Genomic DNA, 22,671 nt, shown 5'->3' on the forward strand with positions numbered 1-22,671 from the left:
AGTGGAGTGACAGCAAAATAGTTTGGCCCTAACTTAAAGCTACATTTTTTATTTATCTGTCTTATTCTTATTTTGTTTGAAACCCAAGCAGGCAAATAGAATCAATATTATATATTGCCACTTGCAACACTAACAGTAGTATTTTTAGCTGGAAAAAATAATAAATGATATGATAAAAACTAAAATAATTTAAAGGTATACAATATAGAGTTAGTATACTTCCCAATCATTGTTCTAATCAGTCTTTTCAGAGTAAAAAACTATTTCTAATTTTTTAAAGAAATACTCTAAGTATAATGTGTGTGTGTGCACATGTGTGTGGGTGTGTGATTATATATATCTATATATATAAAAGCCCAGGGACTGAACAGCAGAACAACCAGAACGACCGATTGACCGGTCACTATAATGTGCACTGACCACAAGGGGGCAGATGCTCAATGCAGGAGCTGCCCCCTGGTGGTCAGTGTGCTCCCACAGTGGGAGCATAGCTTAGCTGACCCAGATGAGCGGCTGCTCCCGCTAGCAGGCCCAGGGTGAGGCTGAGTCTCTGCACCTATCAAATACCTGAAACAATCCAGACTCTGGCCTAACCCCACCAGCAGATGCAGGCCCCTAAGATGTGTTCTAGAAAGAGTGTGGGGAGCTGGCATAGGGAGATGGTAAGAGGGGATGTGACTGTGGACCCCCCAAGGGAGGCTGTCCTGATGGCTGAGGATCCTGGAGCACGGCTGCCCTGACATCCCCGATGGTGTCACCAACCTGGCATCACACATTAAGGACATTCACCGAGTGGCTTTGGGGTGCAAAGCTCTCTGCCAGGTTCCTCCAGAACACAGAACACACCTTTACCCAATACATTACCCCAAAATATCAGCTCAGACTAATTTTCTCATTCAGCAGCCGCTCAGAGGGCGTGTTCACAGCTGCTTGGTTGACCGGGATGAGCAGCGCTCCCACAGTGGGCGATCCCTGCAGGCCATGCCCCCCACCAGTACATGAATCTGTGCACTGGGCCTATAGTTTTATATAAATGGTTTCTTAACCTTGGTTGTTTCACTTAAACATACCTCTTATTGATCATTCAATACAGTACATTTGAGATTTATTTTATTCTTTTTAATAGCAGAAATGTATTCCATGTGTAGGCTGTACTAATGTAGTTGACTGGGACCCTATTAATTGGCATGTAGGTTGTGTCCATTCTTTTGTTACTCAACCATGTTTCACAAATACCTAGCTTGAGTGAGCACATTCCTAGAGGTTGATATGCTGTAACGAAGCATGTGTGCAATTAAAATTTGACACATACAACTGCTGTCAAATTGCTCTCTAAGAAATTATACCTTTAAAAACCATTGAGACCAATATTGCATAATATCAAGTATTTTTATATTAAAATTTGTGTCTTTTCAGAAGTATATTCTTTTTTTTCAATTTTGCTTCAGGACTATTAGGACATAGCTTATTTGCTTTATTTTGGAGCATGAAAATCAAAAGTACAAGTTAATGGATCAGTTTCCTTTGACTCTTCATGAAAGAAGTTTAACAAAAAAGATGTTTGTAAGCTGAAGGCTAATTCCAGCATGTGGTAATAAATGCAAGAAGTTCATCAAAAGGTTGGTGGACCTTAAGCCTTCAGCAAGGGCTGAAGAATTATATTATTGCCTGCTGGAATAGCTGAAAGCATTTCTCCAAACCTGAAAATCTGCATATATTATTGCCTACTGCCAGACAGCTGAGGGCATTTCAATCTACATGTTATTACCTGCTGCTGGCCAAACAGCTGAATAGCTGTACCTGACAATGCCTACTATATACTAAATCTTACCTTTGATATGCATATCTGCTTTGCTTTAGAGAAATTTGTGTTAATAAAGAGCTAGGGGTCCAGAGATTCAGAGAACTTGGTTACTGAAGCTAGATCTCCTCTGGCTCCCCAAAATGCCTTCCAAATTTATATTTCATGTCTAGTCTCTTTATTAATTTACGTGCAGCCCTTCTCCAGATTCCTGAACCCTTTTTAGATGCTGAGAAACACCCCAGCAAGTGTATGTAGTGTGTGTGTGTGTGTGTGTGTGTGTGTGTGTGTGTGTGTGTGTGTAAATTCTCTGTTCTTATTGCTATACTTCAAATTCAAAATTCAAATAGGCTGTTAGGTATCTTTAAAAAGCATGCACTTGGATACAAAACATTATTCTAATTTTCAGTGTGACCAACTCCATTTGCAAAGAGCAAAACTAACTATAACAGGTATGTAATTTCATGGTGTCATATATAAGTGGTCATATTTTGTGAGAAGAAAATGCCAATGAGGCATAGTTAAAGGTCACCTATTTTAATGAACTAGTTTATGTCTCATGGTTTTACCTTTACTTTTATTTTATAAGTTATACTTTGATTAGCATAGAGATTGTCTAATAATTGTTGTACTATTTCAGATTCAAATGATTCCTATGCAATGTGCTTTTTCATCCAGAATTAAAAACATGTAAAGTTATGAGGGGGGTGGGAAAGAAAAAGGGAGGGTGGGAAGAGACAAAGAGAGATTACAAAGATGATTTGGGAATAGGCTTAAGGAGAAGGAAGAATAGTCTCTATTTTGTTAGATTCTCTGGCACTAACATACTATTGAGATAGGAAGGTTTCTTAGAGAAAATAAAATAAATCTTGTGTTCCAGAATTAGAGTTGATGCTATGTTTTCTCATGTGTCTTCATTTTATCTGTTATATTTATTTAGACTCAGTATATCTCTATTCCTGACTCTGGTGGTGATAGAACATAGATATCACTTAAGCAGAGTAATAGTTAACTTAATTCTTCCTAAATGCTGTTAGCAATGTTTTTCTAACTCGTTTTCCAATTCTCACTTCCAACTCCCCCACCAGATTTTGGGTTGGCCTGGAAATTCTGCTCCGATGATATTGAAAAATACCATATTGCTGCCTCAGATCATATTTAACAACCCCAACTGCACATTTACCCAGTAGGGATGACTTCAGTTTCAGTGTCCCTGTGGGTTTCTCAAGCAAGGTATTAGGTGAATGTATGTTAGTCAAGAGCTATCTATAGGCTAGATCTGTAGGCTATTTTATTTAATCATTATAATATTCCTATGAAGTAAACATTGTTACTCTTGTTTTAGCAACTAAGAAGCTAAATCATTGAAGCTAAGGACTTTGGCTAAGATCACATAGTTTGACTCACCAAAGCCAAGTTTTGAGCCCATCCTTTATAATGAAAGCCTAGGTGGCGTCGCAGGACATTGTCACAAGATGGCCACCACAAGATGGCTGCCACAAGATGGCCATCACAAGATGACCACCACAAGATGGTCACCACAAGATGGTTGGCAGGGGAGGGCAGTTGGGAGCCATCAGGCCGGCAGGGGAGGGCAGTTGGGAGCCATCAGGCCAGCAGGGGAGGGCAGTTGGGGGTGAGATCAGGTCTGCAGGGGAGAGCAGTTGGGGGTGAGATCAGGCTGGCAGGGGAGGGCAGTTGGGGGTCATCATGCTGACAGGGGAGGGCAGTTGGGGGCAAGATCAGGCTGGCAGGGGAGGGCAGTTGGGGGCAAGATCAGGCCGGCAGGAGAGGACAGTTTGGGGAAAGATCAGGCTGGCAGGGGAGGGCAGTTGGGGGCAACTAGGCCGGCAGGGGATGGCAGTTAGAGGTGACCAGGCCTGCAGGGGAGGGCAGTTGAGGGTGACCAGACCAGCAGGGGAGGGCAGTTAGGGGTGACCAGGCTGGCAGAGGAGGGCAGTTGGGGTCAATCAGGCCATCAGGGGAGCAGTTAGGCATCAATCAGGCCAGCAGGGGAGCAGTTAGGGGGTGATCAGGCTGACAGGCAGAAGCAGTTAGGGGCAATCAGGCAGGCAGGAAGGTGAGTGGTTAGGAGCCAGCGGTCCCAGATTGGACAGGGTGCATGCTGGGCTGAGGGACACCTTCCCCCCTCCCTGTGCACAAATTTCATGCACTGGGCCTCTAGTCCTATCTAATAAAAGAGTAATATGCAAATTGACCATCACTCCAACACACAAGATGGCTGCCCCCATGTGTCCAAAGATGGCTGCCCCCATGTGGACACAAGATGGCCACCACAAGATGGCCAGCAGGGGAGGGCAGTTGGGAGGGACCAGGCCTGCAAGGGAGGGCAGTTGTGGGTGATCATGCCAGCAGGGGAAGGCAGTTGGGAGGGACCAACTGCAAGGGAGGGCAGTTGGGGGCGATTAAGCCTGCAGGGGAGGGCAGTAAGGGGTGACCAGGCTGGCAGAGGAGGAAGTTGGAGTTGACTGGGCCTGCACGGAAGGGCGGTTGGGGAGGACCCAGGCCTGTAGGAGAGAGTAGTTGGGGAGGACCCAGGCCTATAGAGGAGGGCAGTTAGGGGTGACCAGGCCAGCAGAGGAGGGAAATTGGGGGTGATCAGGCCTGCAGGGGAGGGCAGTTAGGGGTGACCAGGCCTGCAGGGGAAGGCAGTTAGGGGCAAACAGGCTGTCAGGGGAGCAGTTAGGCATCAATAAGGCTGGCAGGGGAGTAGTTAGGGGGTGATCAGGCTGGCAGGCAGAAGCGGTTAGGGGCAATCAGGAAGGCAGGCAGGCAAGCAGTTGGGAGCCAGCAGTCCTGGATTGTGAGAGGGATGTCCGACTGCCCGTTTAGGCCCAATCCTACCTGGATCAGGCCTAATCGGTCAGTCGGACATCCCTCGAGGGGTCCCAGATTGGAGAGGGTGCAGGCTGGGCTGAGGGATACCCCACCCCCATGCATGAATTTCATGCACCGGGCCTCTAGTGTCTAAATAAAGATGCATTTTTTTTCTCCCACACCACACTAATTGCCTAAATGTATTGATGTTTGTGGGTCCCATGTGATAATGTACTAAAAAAAAATCTGTAAATTTGTATATTAACAAACTGTATGTTAATGCTCAGTGATAGTTTCCCAATGTATTTTGTATGCCTTTATATTTTCTCTGACATAGAAATATGAACAATTAAATATTTTAAAAAACTGACCAGAACTATGAAGCAAAATAATAAGTATTGCACACCCATACCCTATCAACTCAGCCTAAGAAATGAAGTACTACCTGCTCCTGCACATGTGTCCCCTATCCTTTACATTCTTTCCTGCCCTATTTCTCAGCCTCCTGCAGAGCCCACCATTACCCTAAATGTGGGATTCATCATTATTTTTTATTTCTCTAATTCATAATGAATATATACCAGGTAGTAGTATTTTTTGTTTTTAAATCTCAGTATAATTTTATCATGCTTTATACAGTCATTAGCAAGTTACTGTTTTTTTTTTTGTTTTTGTTTAACATTATGTTTTTAGAGTGATATACCTGTATGTTAGTATGTATGCCTCTAGATTTTTAAGAAAAAAATCACAAATGTTCTAAACTTTTGGTATCAAAATAACCACTTGATTCTATGAACAAGGTCCTGAAATTGAGTACTTTACATAATAATTTATATAAGCTATACAATAGTAGGAATATATATAACTTCTTATTGCTGAAGCTTTTAGAGTATGTTATTCACACAAGATAACAGCTACTCAATAGCACAACTGTAATTCCCACACAAGTATTTGTAACTCCAATCCAGTACTTTTTTTCTATTACACTGCACACTGTCTACCTTTACAAAAATTCAACTTTCATTTCATTAAATTTTCTTCAAATAATGGCTCCAAACTCTTGGCCAAGGGCAAGGCATGAAGTGAGAAACAGTGACACCCATGGGCATAGAAGCTGCCTTAGTAATGCAGCCCCCAGGGTTACCATATTCCCACTGCCTCTCATTTACAAAGGCAATTACCCTCTACTGTTCCTGTGCCCTGCAGTGACATTTGGCATCACCTAAGGTACCTGTTTACTGAGACATCCTACCCATAGGAAGAAATTATTTCTCCATGGATGCACACCACCCCCACCCCCAACTAAAACCTAGGCCAATTCACCTCCTTGCACCATGATTGAAAAGATGCTGTAGAAAAAAATGTAATAGACCTTCACAAACCAACCAATGGCCTAATTGTTAAGCAGAATTTCTGTGTCTTACAATTACTACTATTACAAACTATCCATCAAAGAGCAACCTCCCTCTTGACTCTTTCATTAGCAAAATACTCTCACATTAGTACCCAATTATAAACAAACCCCATCCAAATTTACATTACTCTCCAAATTACATACACAGACTGATTACTGTTTCTTACAAGATCGAAATCTCTGTGAGTACTAAGTACTCCTTTCCTTTCAGTGTGTTGTGGTTTCACAGTCAGGTCCTTTTGGATACATGTGGCAACAGCCTTTCAACTCACTCTGCAGAAACATGCATTCCGTGTTCCTTCTGAAGCTGAGCTCAAAAAGCACGGGCTGTGCTCTCTCTTCTATCATTGAAATGCTGTGCAGTGCCTTTCTCTTTTTTCTGCTCCCTCCCTCTTCTCTTCCTTCTTATTGTTCTCTCCTCTCACCTTTAGTATCATCCCTGCACTTCTCTCATTTTATAAAAAGTATATTGGTATTGATTTCAGAGAGAAAGGTAGAGGGAGAGAGATAGAAACATCAATGGTAGGAATCATTGATTTGGCTGCCACCTGCATGTCCCCCCACTGGGGATAGAGCCAGCAACCCCGGCATGTGCCCTTACATGGAATGGAACCATGATTTTCTGGTTCATAGGTCAATGCTCAAACACTGAGCCGTGCCAGCTGGGCAGTAGTTCTCTCATTTTTAATGTCCTGGCCCTTCTCTGTTTCTGATTCTCTTTATATCTGTCTCATTAATATTTTTCCCAAGTACTGTTTGGGCATTTCAGCCAGTTTCATTCTCAGGGTGTTAGTACCTCTTCTGCCTGGTGGTATTACATTCCTCATGACCTCGCAAGATCTCCAGTAGAAATGACCTGAAATGGTGACTTTGCAACCAGTGAATCTGATCTCAAATCTCAATAGAAGTCAATATTCTTTTGTCACTTCGGTGCTCCAGGCCATCTTTTATTTCTCAGTACACTGGTGCACATGTGAGAATTACCCTGTTTAAGAATTATTTCCAATAGCCAAACATTTATTTTTCTATTGGGCTTCTTTACAGAAGAAGAATTCTGGTGATTGGAAATGGCAGATGTAGAAATAATTTATTCAGTTTCTTTCTAGAGGGAGAATTGATATATTTTAGTATGATGGACCCTGTTATTTGTTTTCCTTGAAAGCTACCTACTCCACCTACTTGTGATTGATCACCTACTAGTCCCAGAAAGTGCCTGGACTTTGAGCGGAGACACCTGCAGTTTTAGTCCTTAACCCACCACCCCTTTCAGCAGATTCTATTAACCTCTTGGTACCACCATCTACTTGAAACAGGGTTTCTCTAACAAGCAGTAATTCCTAATTTTGGATCTGATGCTATCTATCTATTTCTTATGGCTTTTGATTCTAATATAAGGCATTTCTTATTTTTACCCTCAAATTATTTTATTAAAATGAGATCAATTTTTCAAAATTATAAATAACATCATTGTGATTTACTTTAAAATGCTCCAGTAACTTCCACTGCACTCGGCAAGTCATCTAAATTCTCAGTCATGGTTGGTAAGATTCTTCCAGATATGGCCCTGCCTACCTCTCATGCTGCCTAGGAGAATTCTCCTGTCACTTAATATGGTCTAACCACATTGTCCTTCTTAAGAGTTCTCAGGCTCATCAAATTCACGCCTGCCTTCAGGCCTTTGCTATTCCTACTTGCTGCTTCCTCTGCCTAGATGGCTGTTCTCTCAGATCTCATAAAGGTTGACTTCTTGTCAATTACATATTTTTATTTTTATTTATTTTAATTTTATTTTTTATTGTTGGCACTATTACAAATGTCTCCCATCCCTCCCTTTTTTTTTCCCAACCTCCTCCCTGCCCTCAGCCCCCATTTCCCTGGACTTCACCACACTGTTGTCTGTGTCCATGGGTTATATTGTTTAGGTAATCTCTTCACCTTCTTTTAGCCAGTCCACCTCAATCCCCTCCCCTCTGATATTTATCAGTCTGTTTCATGTATCCATGCCTCTGGTTCTATTTTATTCTTCAGTTTATTTTGTTCATTAGATTCCAAATATTAGTGAGATCTTATGATATTTGTCTTTCTCTTATTCAAATCTCATTCACCTTTTTCTGCATCTTTCCCTTCATAATATCCTCAATAACTACTTGTTAAATAAATCAATTAAAGGTTTCCAATGCATTTGATTTCTATATAAGCAAACATTCTGTTTCTATTGACATTGATAATGTCATCTGATACATGTTTCCATTGAAAACACTGGCCCAGACCCAGCTGGTTTGGCTCAGTGGATAGAATATCGGCCTGTGGACTGAAGGGTCTGGGGTTCAATTCTGGTCAAGAGCACATGCCTGGGTTGCGGGTTCGATCCCCAGTGAGGGGCGTGCGGGAGGCAGCCGATCAATGATTCTCTCTTATCATTGAAGTTTCTTTCTCTCTCCCTCTCCCTTCCTCTCTGAAATCAATAAAAATTTATTAAAAAAAAAAAGAAAAGAAAAAGAAAACGCTGGTCCAAGGTTTATAGTTGGAGGAACAGAAAGGCCACTGAGATGGTCTGCAACATTCTATGTACTGTCACCCCGGCTCTTTCTGATCCTGTAGTTCCTCTGTTGCTCATTTCCTGGGAGTCCAGGCTCATGATGGTGATAGAATCTGATATAAAGATGTATAAAGTGGCAGAATCTTTTTTTAAACATCACTAGTATATGATTGATCATGGCTAGATCAGGAAGAGGCAGTGAAGCTTCAATAATGCAAGGATATCAAATATTTCCCTGTGCATTTGTCACAGTCTTATAGCTTTTACACTACTCATCAATGCATGGAAAGCAGGTATTCATGGGGAAGGCAAGTGGTCTATCAGGATGTCATCTATCTTGCTTTGTGTTTAAGGTTATGGGTCAACATTTCTTCAACTTATACCTTTTTGATTCAAGAAAAATATTACCACAAATTTCATATACACAAAATATATTTTCAGCTACTCATAGGGCACCATGTTCACCAACACTGCCTGAAGGGCAAAAAAATAACACAAAACAGCCTTTCCTTTATCATCTTTTCAAGCATGGCATATCTGTTTCTTATGCAGGTGCACAAAGCCAAGAAGTGATAATCTCCTTATGTTCTTGCCTCTTCTCCCCCAGTCTTGGCTATGAGAATGAAGGTGATCAAGATGGCCACAAACTTAAAATAGGATTTCAGGTATATTGTCACTGACATAATAAAACCCCCTTTTTTTTCTCACTGTCATGAGATAATTCTATTAATCCAGCCGAAAATAGAACTGGCCTTTTCTTTCCTGTTTCTTTGTCAACAGCTATTTTTGCAAGGTTTTCATTACTTCTTAATTGTTCAAACTTCCTATCTTCATTTTTCTTCTTAAGGACCGATTTTACAAATGAGTTCATTATCTCTACCATTTTAGACTCATCATTAATTTCATGCTTCTCATTTATTAGTGGACCTATTTTCTCTATGGCACTTCTTTTCTCACTGCAGTGTTTGTAAAATGTCCTTGTTTTCCTTGAGTCCCCTTTACTAGTTTTATTACATTCTCTTTATGCTAGTGCTATCTTTCCTATGTTTAATTGATGTATCTTTCTTTTTATTCCAGATAGCAATTTTTTCTCCATGGATTTTAATATGAGGTATTAAAAGACATTTATGTTTACATTTCATATTTGCACATTTCATTCTTCAAATATATTTTACATCTCCTCAAGTCTACTGAAAATATCAATAGAAGAGTTACTGGAAGAAAGACAATTGAGACAATTTCACATCTTGTCAATGCATTTCTGTATGAAATAAAATAAATTTCTCAATCCTTAATTAGTCAAGAGATTCAATTTATCTGTTAGGCTGATACAGAGCATTATTTAACAATGTCCTTGGCCAGGGTATACAGTGAAGCCAAGGTGTAGAATTCCAGTTGCTAAACTTGTGGCCATTTGCAAGAAAAATTTGCAGGGGAGATACACAGTATTGACCAAGGTATAAAAGACCTGGTGCTAGATCACGAACATCCTGAATAATTTTAAGCAAATCCCTTGCATTTTTTCTCTGCTAGAGTCTCTTCCTCTCCATTCTGACTTTGTATTTCTTAGAAATATGGGGGTAGGGGTGGGAAAGGGAGAGGCATGTATTTGCATGTAGAGCACCTTGGCAGAATGTAGGCAGCAAAAATACTGTAATCCATGATTCCTACTGTGATACAACAGGGCATTGGATTAGGAAGCAGGAGGCCTGGGGTTTTATTGCTGGTTTCCTCTTAGTTGACTTCTTGGCAAATGATCTTCCTCATTTGTCAAATGTGGGAGTTGAATTGGATGATAGTTAAAATTCTTTCTACTTCCAAGTATTTCATATGATCCTTAAAAAATTCTTTCTATTTTTTTTCTATTTCTAAGTGTTCCATATGATTCTTAAAATCAGACTCTATTAAGTCCTTCACTAGGAGGTTTATTTATGTACTCCAATCATTAGGCTCTTATTAAGTGTTTTAGTCTCCTCCTTGGAATCCTAAATGATTCTGAACATTCCATATACCACATACATGCCAGCCCGCAAAATAAAGTCCTGGACACCAGCCAATGTTTGCAGTTAATACTCAGGATTTCTGTTTGCCTAATTCCCCACTGATTTTGTTTTTATTCCAATTTCACTTAGCTTTGAACTCTTGGTATTGAGGTTCCAACCTTGAGTTGACCTTTAACCCATGCAGAGTTGGTGCTTATTAGGGCTCTCTGTGGCATACGGCCTCAAGTGTGCTCCTCAGATGAACTAGGCCACTTCTTTGGCTCTAATGGTAGCCTTCTACATGGCAGGGAACTCTCAGCAGTAGCTGCAGATCTAAAGAACTCAGCCATTCAAAGAAATTAGTCTCTGCCCCTACTGACCTTTGTAAAGTTGGAAGGGGGCATCAGATAATTATTTGTTAAATATTTTGATCTTGGGAAAAATTGTCTCTGAGTCATAGCTCTGCCATTTGTAAAAGCTGCTAATCTACTTCACCACAACTCTATAAAAATTAAATGAAATACTTTCTGTGAAAATTCTTGGTAAAAAAGAAATGTTTTTTTCAATCTGGTAGACTCCTCTTCATTCCTCAAGACTCAGCTCAAAGCTTACCTCCTTTGCAAAGCCTTCCTGTCTCTTCCAGGCAGATAAGGTCATGTTCACCGCCACGCCTTCTTTGTGCTTTGCTTACACCTTTACTTATAGTTTCAGCAGAAGCAGCAGCATTCTCATGGGTAATAGGCTTCAAGCCTTCCTATGTGATTGCATTGCACATACCTTATCTCATTTCATCCTGGAACAATATCAAGTAATCAATAACTTATTAAATTCATTGTGTTGGTGGGAAGCTGGAACCAAATAACTTGCCCAGGATCTTCCAATTAGAAAGGGTCTGAATCTAGATGGGAATCCAAGCCTTAGTCCTCTCACTCCACCCCTGACCTTCCAAAGTGTCTTCACAAGGGAATTAATGGAACCCAGGAAGGCCTGTGACTCTGCCCTTATCCAGAGCTTCACTCTGTTTTCACTATCATGGTTTTTCAGTGCTAGAGTTGGTCTCATTAGGGCCCTGTATCTTTTAATATTCTACTTTTTGCTATTGTGCTTTTAGCATTATTACTTTCCTTTAATGGGTAGGACTTTTATTTTTTTAATATATTTTATTGATTTTTTTACAGAGAAGAAGGGAGAGAGATAGAGAGTCATCCATGAGAGAGAAACATCAATCAGCTGCCTCCTGCCCACCCCCCACTGGGTATGTGCCCGCAACCACGGTACATGCCCTTGACCAGAATCGAACCCGGGACCCCTCAGTCCACAGGCCAACACTCTATCCACTGAGCCAAACTGGCCAGGGCAATGGGTAGGACTTTTAAATAATATTCACATTAAAGCTCTCAGTTTTCCTGTTTGGAATGCCTCAGAGTTTAGCTCTTCCTTCATATCTGTACATCTTGATTGGACCACTATCAGTATAATTTAGTTCAGCACTGTGTGTTGGTATCTCTCTAATCTCCAGGAGTTATAGAATCTTTTGGGTTTTGGGCAGAGAGAAATCAGCTTCCAGGTTAATACTCATTCTCTAAAAGAAGCCCTCTGCACAAAAGTCCTAGATGTTCTGATACTTCTAATGAGGTACTGTGGTTTTATGAAACAACAGTCATTCTATCTTTTTCTCACAGTTAGAACCATGAGAATTTTGACTATTAAATCATTTTATATCCACAGTGTGAAGGTTCTACTTGAATATTAATAATTTTATTCCCATAATTTTTCAACATTTAGACTGTGCCTCCATTTAATGCCAAACAGCTTCAATGTTCAAGGCATCCTGTAAGCCTCCTAAGTGTTGTCCTGCTCCCAAGGACTGGGTTATCAGAAGAGAATGAATCCATTACTAATTTCTGAGAATAGTCCATGGCAAATCTTGATCAAGTAGATAATGCAACTTAATTATTTATATAAAATATACTGTAAGGAAAAGAGGGAAATGCCATATTAATAAACTCATAAAGACTTTATAAAATCCATTACTTGCAACACATATATTGCAGTGTTCTTAATTTTGCACATATATTGGAATTTATAGTGATCCTACCTATTTGCAATGATAATTTCATAATTTTCAGTTATCAAAGTAAAATGCACTTCTGATACTTATGGCATTAAGAAAAGAGGAACCATGTATTTCAGAACGATTTTCAATAATAAGAATTGAAATAGGAAGAGGTGTCTGTTTCATTATAGAATTAAATTAGCCAGAACATTCCATTCTTCAAGCATTTCTGTTAATCAAGTTTTTACTCTACTTTTAGATAGGAAGGCTAATCAAGACTATCTGAGTAGTCAGTGTATTGGAATATCACTTACCAAAGATTTCAAATATGCTTTTCAGAGCTTTTAGACTATGACTTTTAGGAAAAGTTCTTTGGTCAAAAGATGACTTGCCTGCAGAATGTCACACAGTATCTTAAACAATTGTTACTAAAAATCTCATTTTCTTGTCAGACAGAAATAGCATTATTTCTATGATTTGTGTATTCAGTCAAATATAAAAGCACAATAAAATGCAGAAATGTGTTGATATATTCCAGCCATGACTTGAAAAATGAAGAGAACTTCCTGGAATCAAGATAGCTTTGTTTACTGGATCTGATTGCTCTTTAGACACGAGCAATTTAGTCAGAAATGCAGTTTTTGGATCCTTTTATTTTAAATTGTATCATCTATTACCTAAATGTATTTTTACCCAGCAAGAAATGGCAGAGCCCAGGATTTATAACATCAACACTCCCAGAATCAGAAAAATGGTGATTCAGACCATGGTTGTTGAAAAGGTATTGTTAACATGCTTGCACATGTCTGTCCTTTCCACACCGCTACTCCCAATCCCCAAATACTATATGAATATTTTATAGTGAAGTTTAATAATGAGCACCCCTAATCCAACCTTAAAATGACTCCTCTTTTAATTAGCACATTAGTCACTCAGTAAAAATTGAGTTGGATTAATTATTTAAATAGAATTCAGCAGAGATTCAGGAGCAAATCCAAGAGACAGCAGAAAGAAGGGGCAAGTCTGTCTAGCTGTTTTTCCACTCACAGAAGGTTAAAGAGGGAGCCTGCAAAGCTAAGTAGCTGAAGTCATAAGGGCCATTTATTAAGAGAAGAAGTCCTAGAATGAGTCTACAGCTGTCAGTATGGGAGGATGACCTTGAAGCACTGATAAACACCAAGCAAAGGCACAGAAGACACGCTGGCGAAGTAGGGCTTCTTTATCTTTTGCTTTCATAGCTTAAATTAAACCCCAAAGAATACTTTTGTGTACATTGTAGGACGAACTCTCACTAGGCATTCACCTAGTACCTAAAATGCTTTTGAACTGCAAAGAAACATTTATGTTGAAGTTTTGTTGCCTCAGGATAATTCTGTAATTTAGTGCAGAGAAATGGTCCGATTAACAGTTGGGACCAGCAGGGGGAAGCTAACTGGAGTGAAGAGGTGAGAGAGAGAGAGTCAGAACTTTATTCTTCAAGCACAAAAAACTGCTCAAGGGAAGAAGAGGAAGTGGGAAAAAGCAGGAGGAAGTAAAATTCAGTAAGTCCATGATAATTGGAAACAAAAATGACTTTTAAAATACTGCCAGACCAAAGTCCGTAAAAACAAGCAGGAAAAAAAAATAATTCTCTCAAGGATTTAGATTTTCTTTTTTTAGTATATGTGCTGCCGAAGCGAGCACTAGATTTTCTTATGAAATTGTTCAGAAGCATGGACAATAAACAAAGCATGAATCTTGCAAGATAGATCCCTCGTGCATAGATTTGGGTGAAGACAAGAAATGGCATGGTTGAGAGGAGAGTAGCCATGAAAGTCAGCCTGGCTCTCCAGGTAATTTATCTGCAAAAGACATTTGCTTGAACTATTTGTTTTTGGTTGCTATTCTCTTTCCGTTTCATGTTGCTTTAGTCAGAAAAAAACAACAACAACAACAAAAAACAACAACACTTGAAGGCAGGAAGCCTGCTGGGTTGTACTTTTTTCTCACTGAGTGAGCCATGTCCCTGGGTGCAGTAGCAACTAGTTTGACTTTGGCCTGATGTGCACTTAAGGAGGGATCTGGACTTCAAGGAACCAGGGGTTCTTGAGTGGACATTTTGAGGGAGGGGGATATTTTATGACATCCTTGGCTGGCTATAAAATATTTGGAATAAATTGGGGTTCAGGAACCATTTCCTAGTGACCAAAAATCCATATCAGACTACTAGTATTGACTCATTTATTTCCGCCCTCAGAATGAATGGTCATCCATTTATCTCTAATGCCCACCTAAGCTGTCAGACCTAAAATTAATCTACAGGCCTAACTGAGAAATAATCATCATTTGACTCAAGCATATCTGCTTTTTAAAAACGTATTACAGATGTCTCCTCTCCCCCCTCCTCTACCCAGTTGCCACCCCACTCTAGGCCTTCAGCACATTTTTGTCTGTGTCCATGGGCTATGCATGTATGCATATATGTTCTTTGATTAATCCCTTCCAATACCCACTCCTCCCCTCTGAGATCTGTCAGTCTGTTCCAAGTATCCATGCCTCTGGTACTATTTTGTTTGCCAGTTTTATCTGCTTTCCATTGATCATTTTCCTGTAATTGTTTGACCCCAGAATAGCCGCAAAGAAATTTGTTCATACCTACTGAATATCGTTGGAGTACTCGCAAAATGTTACACAGACCAGGGTATCTCCCTCCCACTGGCACATCACAAGAGATGAATTATATTTCTAGCTCCAGCCTATGAGGTACATATGGAAACTAGTTCACTTTAGCTGGAATTATATTGCCTTTTAACTTGTTTACTTGATCCATGCTAATGTGTGCCAATGTGTTTGTTGCTACCTTTGTTATCCATCAAAATGTTAAGCAGCCCTGAGAGAATAGGAAATGAGATTGGGTATTTGTCATCTTGGGTCTACCCTTCATATAGTTAAGCAATTAAGTATCTAAAATTAAAATAAAGGGTAAAAGTTTTTCTCATATGATCCAGAGGTAACCACAATGAATATTTCTGGTAACTGCTATTTCTACTTCTGTTTTTTGACCAACTTCAGATAGTCATGACCTCCAAGAAATATTAAGATTTGGACATTATAAACCTCTGGTTTTTGTTAACTATATTATTACTAGAGGCCTGTTGCACGAATTAGTGCACCGGTGGGGTCCCTCAGCATGGCCTGCGGGATCGGGCTGAAACTGGCTCTCCGGCATCCCCCAAGGGGTCCTGGATTGTGAGAGAGTGCAGGCCAGGCCGAGGGATCCCACCAGTGCACGATTGGGGTCAGGGAGGGATGCAGGAGGTTGGCCAGCCGGGGAGGAACCACAGGAGGGCTCCAGGGCATGTCCAGCCCATCTCGCTCAGTCCTGATTGGCTGTACCCCAGCGGCAAGCTCACCTACTGGTTGGAGTATCTTCCCCCTGGTGGTCAGTGCACATCATAATGAGTGGTTGAGAGGCCTTAGCATATCATTATCATATTATGCTTTGATTGGTTGAATGGTCAAGCAGATGACCGGACACTTAGCATATTAGGCTTTTATTATATAGGATAGCTTCATTATCAAGTTATATCAAATTTATATTCTGACCTGTAAACATTTTTCATCTTTTCTACATCCACAGGTTAAGTCTAATAGCTTAAACAAAATAAAAGCAATATTTTTAGTGTGTTATTATATAAATGTGGCTTACCCTAGATCTATGTAGTATGCCTGAACTGACAGAGAAGGAAAGATAATTCTGTAATTAAATTTCTGCTCAAATGAGAATGATCCATCTGTGCACATCCAATGGATTCCCTTCTAATTTTCTTTGTGTTCTTTGTTGTGTCCAGACCATTTCCTGCTGCTGTTGTTTCTGTGGTATCACATTACCTTTTTTCTTGTATTACTCTTTTGCTGCTTTGGAATGCTGCCTTGAGAGGCTGTATAATTTATGAGTCCATGAATATCTTTATTTTGCCTTCTCATTGGTTATGGAGTTCATTTTAGTTAGAATTCTATTACTTTTTAACTTGTTTATTTGATTATTGCTAATGTGTTCATATCCTCATGTTACCTAGCAAAATTTAGGCAGCCTATGGAGATGGAACACGGGACTGCAAATACTTTGGGAAAGGGAAAAGATGAACCTGAATGTGGTTAACAAACAAAGAGAATAAAACAGGCCCAGGCTCTATAAAGGGCCAGAAAGTAAATACTTCGTGTTTTGGAGGCCATGCAGTCTCTGTCATAGCTAGCCATAAATGATACGTAAATAAATAAGTAAGAAGGGTTCCAATAACACTTTGTCCATGCACATTGAAATTTGATTGTCATATAGTTTTCAGGAGTTATTGTTATCATTGTAATTAGCTAATTAATATTAATAAAGGAAAGAAAGAAAAGAGAAGTCATACATTGTAAATATAGTCACCTGGGAAGCTTCACCAGGAAGCTATAGCTTCGCACAGCACTGTTCCTTTAAGAGGATTAACACCTTTCCCCTCTCTGGTACTGGATTGTTGGGGAAGAAGGGGAGGATAGGCACACACCCAGAAGCACAGAAGCCAGGGGTGGTGCAGGGGAGGTGCTTGGCTGTCAGTCTAGCCTGAAGAACAATGGGTTGGCTAGAAGGTGGACCCCATCAGAAGCATGCAAAATCTTGGGAAGTTTGAAGAAGCTCTGGTTAAAATCCCCAAAGAGCTCCCTCTCTCTTGTTCTCTTCTTTCTCCATGACCTGCACTCACCTGGGGGGAGGGGGAGTGCTTAGCAGCCACATGGCCAAATGGCCCTGCAGACTCCACAGGCAGGATGCTGGACTAGACTGTACTTTAATATGGAGCAGAAACTATGGGCAATGACCTTTATTCTGGCCCTTCTGAAGACACAGTTGGACTTGTTCCATGGTGGGATGGAGGAAATTGGACATTGGAAACCCAGGGGTTTATTTGAACCCTGGTAAATATTATTTATTCTCCTATTTGAGTCTCAGGAAATCATTTTTCCTCATTACATCATAAGAACTCCACTTCCATCAAAAATATTATGTAAGTTATTTTTAAAAATAATCGAAAAGTGTTAAAACCATTCTTAATTAACAGACCATACAAAAAAAACAGGCAGTATGGTCTAAAATTAAAACAATAAGGTTTTCTTTCATTCCCCATTATGATTACAAAAAATATTTGAAAGAAATTTTAATCAATTTTTTTAAAATTTAAAGTTATCAAGACTGCATTATAAAATTTACAAAAGCCTCCATTAATCAAAAAAAGGGGGATAGTAGGGTAATATCATGTAAGGAAAAATATTCTATAAGTAAATTACATCTAGAAAATTTTTACTTTACAAAATTAATTTTCATTTGTAATGCTAACAGCAAGACACATATGAAAAACACACATGGTGTCTAAATAAGACAAAGGAAAATCATTTGGGCAAAAATAAAAAGGATTCCAAATCAATTATATAGAAAAGATTCCTTTATTAACTTTTGGTCGAGAATATGTTTCTATGTTTTCAGAAAACAACTCCAAGACCAGGTGGAATCCTGCAACAGAGAGGAATTGACAGGTCTGTTCCAACCTCGAAGACAAGAGGAGAAACAGTCCAGAGATGAAAGACGCTGACGACGCCTTGCCATGCTAGCAGTCAGCAGCTGTGCGTCACTGCAGGTTGCCTAGGACCAAACCAGAGAGGGTCGGACCTGCATTGCCACCATGTGCCCACCATCCAGATATCATTGCTGACATGTACACATAAGGAACTGTTTGACATTGAAACAGGGACTCAGAAATGTTGGACATTGAAATTGGGACTCAAACATTTTTTGTTATTATATGTTTATTTCTAGTCTGCAGAGGCAAGATTTTTTAAAGGAAATAAATGGGGAAAAAATAGATACAGAGGCAAAGAAGCATTGAACAGATTGCTAAACTACAGCGGGAAGGCAGGGGAGGTTGCAGGGGGGCGCTGTAAGAGATCAACCGAAGGACTTGTATGCATGCATATAAGCATAACCAATGGATACAAGACACTGGGGGAAGGGGGACAGGTGAGTGCATGTACTGGGGGGTAAGGGAGGCCGGGGGGATGTCAATGGGGGGAAAAAGGAGACATATGTACCACTATTTGTAATACTTCAAACAAAAAAAAAAGACACTACAAAAACGCCAACTCATTGGCACTGAAATATAAATGTAACCAGTAAAAAAAACAAAAAAAAAAAAACAAAACAAAAAAAAGCAACAGATCCAGAGACAGAGAAACATCAATCAGACCATCAAACCTCAGAGGGAATGTAGGGGAGAGTGGGGGGAAGGGGGAGAGATCAACCAAAGACATGTATGCATGCATATAAGCCTAACCAATGGACACAGACAACAGGGGGGTGAGGGCATGAGTGGGGGATGCAGGGGTAATGGGGGAATAAGGACACATATGTAACACCTTAATCAATAAAGAAATTTTTAAAAAATGAAAAAAAAAATTTTTTCCTTCATTCTTTGAAGACTCTATTCTAGTTTGTATACAAGATTGCTAATGAGGAGTTTAATGGTAGTACAATTCTCATTGCTTCATAGGGATCCTACCCCCTCACTTTCAATTATTTATGTTTGAATTTAAAAATTTCATCAGGAACTGTGCAAGTGTGGATCTTTAAAATGTCTCCTGCTTGATATGTAGTGGTTTTTTGTTTGTTTGTTTGTTTGTTGTTAATCCTCATTCGAGAATATTTTTTCCATTGATTTTTTGGGGAGAGTGAAAGAAAGAGGGAAAGACAGAGAGAAACATCAATTGGTTGCCTCCTGCAGGAGTCCTGACCAGGCCTGGGCCAGAGAGGAGCCTGCAACCAAGGTATGTGCCCATGACCGGAATTGAACCTGGGACCCTTGGGTCTGCAGGCAGACTCTATCCACTGAGCCAAACTGAATAGGGCTATGTGGTGCTTTTGTTCAATCAGAAGGATATTACTGTTTTTCAGCTCTGAAAAATTATTTTATCCTTATGTGATTTTATTGCTTTTTTTTCTCTCCCATATTTTTTCCTCTTTTTCTATAATTCCTAATAGTATACTATTAGGATACATTTTCTGTATCTATCATTCATGAATGTTTCTGTTTTTTTCTGACTCATTCTTTTACACTTTATTCTGAAATTTTTAAAATCAATTTTATGTTCTAAGTTAGCAATTTCTTGTTGCTATTCCTATTCAATTACTTTGTCTATTCATCTAATTAAAAAAACACACACCTATCCTTATAGGTTTAATATACAAGGATTATTATTCACCCATAGTGAACTATTATGTTTACTTTGTTGCTTTGAGGTTTTGGAACTTTATCAGGGCTCCAGAATGACCCACTCATCTGTCAATTGTCTTCCCCAGTGGTCTCTGTTTTTCCTTCACCCATCCATTTCTCTGTACTGTCTTTCTTTCATAAGTGCTTCACTTATGGTTTCTTTTTATTATTTCCTTTTACTTCTCCTCTCACCATCTGCCTTTCCAGAAGTGTTATGGTTTCCTCCTATTTGCAAACACTGTTCCTGTAATTTTCTTCTTGAGGGGAAAGGAAATAGGTGTAACTCCTCAGTCTGTTATCTTGAGCGGGTAGATAGGATGAGGACAGCATAACAGTTGATGGGAGTATGGGGAAAAAAGAAAGAGAATTTGTCTGAATTCCTGTGGTAACTTATTTGGGGTAAAGTGGGAGCGAGTACACTGTAGAAAGAAGGGGAATAAATCAAACTTTGACCCTTTGACAATTTGGCGAAGAGGCAGGAATGACAAGACCACTCTAAACAGAAGCTGTAAAATTTCAACTAGTGCTATGTAGCAAATAGATTCAAATGTTAAAGTGGAGCTTTGCAAGTTAAGATGGGACCATTGATTTGTTATTAAAATGTTGCAAACGTGTGTGCACGGATAGGTGAATTCAGCCATGGACCGGAACAAGATAGCATATATGACAAATTCCACTAAAATCTCCTCTTCTATGTGATAAAGCAATTAATGTGCACTTAAGTGTGCTATCAAATCTCCCCAGTATCAAGGCCTGTGACTTCTCAATTAGTAAGGAGGTCCACCCACTTTAATGTTTTCTTGTATTTAGAAGCATTTTAATTTGTATCGCCTTGTGAGTTTCATAGGTTCCTCACAGTAAAAACCTCATTTTGGTGGCAAAATATTCGTGATAGTGGTTCCAGGTAGTCATGGTTTAATCCTGTTCCCCAAGTTCCTTCCAGGCATTAATAGCCACCCTTAGATGCAGTTTCCTGGACATTCTGTATCACCTTGATGCTCTTCTTTTGGAATGGCCCACCATTTGCATAAATGAGACCCAGAAGTATACTCTGTCTGAGTTTCAATGATGTTCATGAACTAAGTGGAACTTGGGGGGGAGGGAGGGAGAAGAGAAAGACCATTAAAAAGCCTACCCAACCTACAACCCACAGCTATTCCCAAGCAAAGTGTACAGACTGTGAATGTTCATTTTGTGTGCAAATAAAACCTAATTTTTCTCTCCTCTCTTTCTCTTGCTTTATCATGCAGAGCAGCTGTAGCAGTTTGGTCTTTTCCTCTGAGCTCTATATTGCTGAATAGAATAGTAACTTGCAAACTGATCTGAAGCGCAGGGAAGAAAAATTGAGAAATTAATTCCTCTTCTATTCTTTGTACCATATGTGTGACCCTTAATTACGTTCACAGGTTCCTATTCGGAATGTGTAATGCAGGCCTAGGAAACAAGGGAGCTACCAGGCAGATCAGACAAAAATGATAACCTTGCAAAGCTTTTGTTTGTGAACTAATGCTCTGCTGAGTTATAAGTTTTACAAAGAAAAAATACGTGTGAATAATAGGGCTTTGTAAATCAATTTGAGCTTCAGAGTTTCCATTTGGGGTTCACTTATATAAGTAGAAGAAATAATATTAAACTTATTTCAGCTTTTTAATCACTGCTGAATATAAATGGTAGTGTATGTGGAACAGGAAACATTGGGTTATTCCCCTCATGCCAATCTTATCTCTCAGGATGAGATCACACTTAAACCTGAAAAGACTGTTATTGGTTTTTAGGGCCAGTGTGTTAATTTATGTGTCCAACGTTTTTTAAAGATGTGTGCATAGTAAGCTATTTTAAATGAAACATATTAGGAAATATACAGCACTCTATTATGAGGTTATATTAACAACTTTAATACATACATAGAAAATAAAATGACAAGGGCAATGATTCACTGATCATTAAGACCTTTGATATGATCTCTTATTTTTCTTTTTAAGATAACTAAGTAAGCTTGTCTACTACTCCTTGCCCATAGTACCTTGACCAATATCTGACTGGCATGCAACAGACATGGATTAAAATGTGTTATAACATCACTTTACCTTCTATAGCTCACTCATTTCTCTTACGTACAAAATAAAGGAGTTAGAATACATTATCTCTAAGTTCCCAATTGGCACTTAAAATTTTGAGTGGTTCAATTTAGATTCCTCACTCTCGACCCACCAGTTGGCATAATTCACAAAAAACTTTCCTTATATCATTTGAAATTGTAAGACAGGAAAATCAAAATTGACCTTTGAATTGGCGGGAAGAGGACCCATCCTAGTCCACTTCCCAAGATGACTGGTTTTATGCATAGCCCAAATTTAAATGTTTAAATCGTAGGTATATTTCCCTTATAACATATTCCTTCCTCAATTCAGAAATCATTATGCTTGCCTATTATATGCTTGACTCTCCAGGTATATTTCCCATCTGTTTCCTAAATCCTGGTACCATATTAAAGGGATTAAAACCCACTATTCTATAATTAGAGGCAAGGTTTACAAAGCAATTACTCCATAGGGCAGCCATTAATTTAAATTTAGGGTGAAATGTAAAATTTTAAAAATTATTTCTGAGGACAGGTTTATTTCTTACAATGTTATTGAGGTATACGCTATATAAAATACAATTTGCATATTTAATACATAATTTGATGAGCTTCATGTATTTATGTACTTTTGAAACCATCACGACAATTTTTTAAATTTAATTTTCCATCACCATTTAA

Source organism: Cnephaeus nilssonii, assembly GCF_951640355.1.
Source record: "Cnephaeus nilssonii genome assembly, chromosome: 4".
Classification (NCBI taxonomy): Eukaryota; Metazoa; Chordata; class Mammalia; order Chiroptera; family Vespertilionidae; genus Cnephaeus; species Cnephaeus nilssonii.